The 4,844-nt window shown below is 36.9% G+C and overlaps 1 pseudogene; it reads left to right on the forward strand.

Annotated features, from left to right (window-relative positions):
- The window catches only part of LOC103380105 (inosine-5'-monophosphate dehydrogenase 1a-like), a 10,904-nt pseudogene extending 6,179 nt beyond the window's left edge, over positions 1-4,725 (forward strand).
- Positions 4,726-4,844: the final 119 nt, after the last annotated feature.

Genomic DNA, 4,844 nt, shown 5'->3' on the forward strand with positions numbered 1-4,844 from the left:
AAATGAAATTATATATTTTAACATATAAGCTTAATATACTTAAGAATAGTGCACAATGTAGCTATAAGTTAGCCAGAAAATATTCACGGACTTCTCCTTAAACAGCATTTTAGTAATCTTTAAGTGTATAAATAGTGCCAGACTATTGTATTGGTACTGTAGCTGACCTACAGTTACAATACCAACACTCATGGTCCGTGAGGTCCTCCACCGCCTAGCATCCTAATCATTCCAAAGGTGAGATCAAAAACCCATCTTTTTATTATTTTGGCCCCCGCCTGTGGAATGGCCTGCTGGAACGCCTCAGGGCCACTGTTGACGTTTTTTGTAAAGGCAGGCTTAACACCCACGTTTTTAACCAGGCTTTTAATTGATTTTAACTTATTCATTTCACATCCTTTTAACCTCCTACCTCTGCTTCCTTAACCAGCTTATAAGATTTATGTATTTACTTATTTATCTGTTTACTTGCTGTTGCTTTTATCCATTGCTTATTAGCTTTTACCACGCGCTCTGCTTTTATCTTACTGGTATACCCCAGCTTGTTAACATCTTAAATTAGATCTTTTAGCTTTAGGATTTTTAGTGCACCGTGGTGCATTTATCTATTTTTATAAGCGTTCACTACTCTGAGGGCATTACCTTATCTTGTTGCTTTATCCTTCCATGTTTCTCTGAGTTTGCCTCTCCTCTTGGGAAGCCCTCTACATGGGGAATTGAGTTGCGACTGCCTCTGAGGCGCCGCCCCAGGGGCTACTCTACTTGAGCTGGACAAACGGCACATGATGGCATGTTGGCCACAGTGTCGGCTTCTTGCTCGGCCCTCTCAGGGATAGTTCTTGGGTTGGCGACCCTTCCGAATGCGGTTGTCAAAACTTCCTGGTGTGGATGGTTCCCCGAAGCTTTCCTCACCTGGTCCCCAGCCTAATTGCCTTTAAATAAATGTATGTTTGCTGCAGTGTGCATGGTTGTATGTCTGTCTGCGTGAGTGTCTTTTAAAAGCCCAAAAGAAACAAAATCAACCCATATCTTACTGTAGTAGTTTTTTAATCACAAGCCAAGAAGAAGAGAATTGCTACTTTCGTAAACTTCATATAGACATTTTATAGTATAAATTATGGTCCCAAAGAAAAATGTTTGTATGCCTTTTTCTAACGGAATCCACAAATAGATCATGCCAATGTGACTTTTGCATTCTATGTGAACATGTCCAGTGAGGGAGACAAGGTGAAGGTGGCCCAAGGCGTCTCAGGGTCGGTCCAAGATAAAGGCTCAATTCATACATTTGTACCTTACCTCATTGCTGGTATTCAGCATGGCTGTCAGGACATAGGAGCCCGGAGTCTGTCAATTTTACGGTGGGTTTGAAATCATGTGCGTCATTTCGTTTTGTTGGACTGTAAGTTTGTTGGACGGTGAAATCTCACTGTTTCATTTTTAGCTCAATGATGTACTCAGGGGAGCTGAAGTTTGAGAAGAGAACAATGTCTGCCCAAATGGAAGGAGGAGTTCATGGCCTTCACTCGTAAGTCCAAACTCCTGATGCTAGCTCCTGATCGCTGGCCAAAACTGGCCCACTAGGGGGGACAATATGGCCCACTTGATGAATGTTGGAAGTGAAAAGATGCAAACACTACATGTTAGTTACAAAATTGTAAAATATATAATTACATTTAATTTTTTTCTAATAAACTCGTTCATGAATGCATGAAAACAAAAAGAAAAACATGGACTTGTTGTTATCTATAGGTAATTATGCTACAATTGTACTGGTCTGGAACACTTCACATCTAATCAGGCTTAATTTGTGGCCCCTGAACCAAAATCAGTTTGACACCACTGCACTACTTGATTGACTTTTTTGAACGCTTCTATATTTGTACTACTTTATACAATAGATTCATTCATGGTTGACATTGTGTTTCTACATGCTAGGATTAACTGTACTTCTACAGTACTATAATCATTTGTCAAAAACATTTTATTCGTGAAATTACTGTAATTTAACTCTGTGTTTGTGTGTAGCTTTATCATCAGCTTTATCATTATGTTCTATTCTTTCTGCCTCTTTTTTTATTCATGCTATCATATTAGATATTCTTATGTGCCATGTAAGTATATATGTCTATGCAGTTATCTTATGTTTAGGTAGTATTCTTTATTGAAAGGTCCATTGTGTATTTTTGTTTTGTAATTTCTTTTGTAAGATGCCTTACTTAGTACAGTCATATATAGTTAACATTTCTCTACACCTACCCCAGGATGATTTTCTCTGCTGTGCCCCCATTTAGTTCATTAGAAAATTTGAAAACGTTAAAAAAAAAAATCAAAAAAAACAAACAACAAAAAAAAAAAAACCAAAACAACAAAAAAACAGGACACACAAACAGCTTTTGTTTTCAGACCTTTTAAATGTAACTGTTTTTACCTTAAAACAGTTACCTTTACACACCTTAAACTTGTCCATTGTATGGGAGGTTGCCTACTTTGGTCAGTTGACAGAAGTGAGACTTTGTGTGTGGGTGCTGGAGGACTGCCCGGGGCTGCTACTGCTGCTCCAAGCAGATTGAACGGACGGCAGCAAAAACGTGAGAAAAGTGAGAATTACAAAATAACGGCCACTTTGGGAACCTCTGCTCTGATTGCTACACATTGCACCTACAGTAAAGCAGGATATTTGTATTGATGAAACTTATCACAAGAAAGAAAATACTGACATTTACTTTTCTTTCATGAATATAGTTATGAGAAGCGACTTTACTGAAATGGTGGGAAGGGGAAATGCTTCATCAGGACCAAAAATTCCAACACCAGCAGCTATGGCTGGAGGCAGCAGACACTTGTAACAAAACTGTTACGCATATCATCTATGGAACCTGGAACTGCTTTTCTTATGTTCTTGCTTTGCCCAGTTTTTTAAAAATACAATCAACTTTTATCAATTTTTTAAAGAAGAGACAGTGAGTCAAGCCTGTTACTGGACACAGTCACACATGATCTCTGCCTCCCTTCTATGTTAATGTGATTGAGTTAGCACAGATGCAAATCATACAATAAGCCTGTAACCCTGGTAAATAAAGTGATGTTGTAATCCGGACGCCGCTGACCAGCTGAGGGTACACAAGTGTACTGTCCAAGAAAAAAAAAGAAAAGCTATTGTACTCAACATAATACATTTCATTTTTTGGGAAAAAAAAAAACAAGGATATTTGAAAACAAAAACTACATGTTTCTGAATATTATCTGACTTTTAAATTTATTACAACGTAAATAACAATGTACAATATTGTTAATTTACTCTGTAATAACATACCTTGTTGCCTGTGGTGTGGGGTTAACTCTTAGGTTAAAAGGTAGTTGAATGGAAATGAATGATAGATGCTTCTCTCAATTTACAATTCCATGTAAATTGCAGGCTGTGTAAGTCTTATATAGTATTGAAAACTTTTATAATGCAAATGCCTAAGAATGCAAACAGTTGGAATCAAGCTACATTGTTTTTATACTTTTAAATTATTGTGCTTAAGATAGGGATTCTCCATAAGTGAAAAAAATGAGAATAAATAATAGCACTAATATTTTTTTATTCAATTCAACTATGTAGTAAGAAGGTATAAGGTACTACTTAACCACAATCACGATTGGTTCTTCATCCACTAATTAGAAGATTATAAATGACCAAATGTCCTGTATTTCATTTTGTTTATTTCTATTTATATAATTTTGACTTAGATGTGTAATTATACATTTTTTAAATAGGTCTAGAGCTTGTCACAAGAACAAATACAGACAATGCATGCCAAAATGTATCTATAGATTAAAAAAATCACTGACTGTAGGGAGTACATTTTCTGTCTTTTAAGCTTTTGATTTGGAAAAAGGTCATTTTTCATGTTTTTATGTTCATGTTACATAACTTGTTTCTGCACTTCCATGATTTCTACGCTGTTTATGAACTGTTTCTATTTCATTTAAACTGGACAAATCTGCAGAAGTCATTTAAAAAGTAGAAAGAAATGAGAGTCAGTGGACCCAATTTACAACCCTAAGCTTATCCGTGGTTTCCAAATATAAATATATAAAACATCTTCTGATGCACCTGAACATATCATTGGTGATGTAACTTGGATTCATTTGGTATTTTGTGTCTTTCAACAGCCTCCAGCAGGTGAGTATAACATGACTGACCAGAGAACTTTAAGCCATTGGTGAGCCACCAGTTTATAATGTATTCCGTTCTTTATGATCAGAAGGATGTCTAGCCTCAGAAGTGTGCTATGGACAGTGGGACCGTCAGGAATTTCTCAAAATCCACACCAACTCTGGGTCATAGACAGGTTCCCTGCTGCAGCCAACAAACCCGGAGATTAGCTGCTAATAGAGCAGAGACTGCTGCTTGGTGAAATCACACTGCTTCATTGCCATTGACAACAGTCCAGAGATGCAAGGTGTGAAAACACCGTAATAGCAAAACCTAAAGCACCTCCAACTGCTCAGTAAAACGCATATAGCACTGGGCATTGTCAGGCAACCTTTCATCCAAGTACTAACAAGAACCAAGACTGGATGGTACTAAATAGTTTAATGCATTGCACATCTTTTTCAATAAAACCTATGGTTTATTGCTCAAACAAAAAAAGTTGGTCTGTTTCATACCATTTTCTCCAGACTTCCATGCATGACTTTACATTACCACTTTTTTCAAGTTTCCAAATGGCTAAAATTTTTTGCACAGCATTTTCAAGTTTTTTGTCTGTACAGACAAAGAGCAGGACCACATGGTTTGCAGACAATTACAGGTTTGGTTAATCCTCATAGCTAACTATTGATATTTCACATAATTG

This window comes from Cynoglossus semilaevis, chromosome 6, assembly GCF_000523025.1.
Source record: "Cynoglossus semilaevis isolate Cse_v1.0 chromosome 6, Cse_v1.0, whole genome shotgun sequence".
Lineage (NCBI taxonomy): Eukaryota > Metazoa > Chordata > Actinopteri > Pleuronectiformes > Cynoglossidae > Cynoglossus > Cynoglossus semilaevis.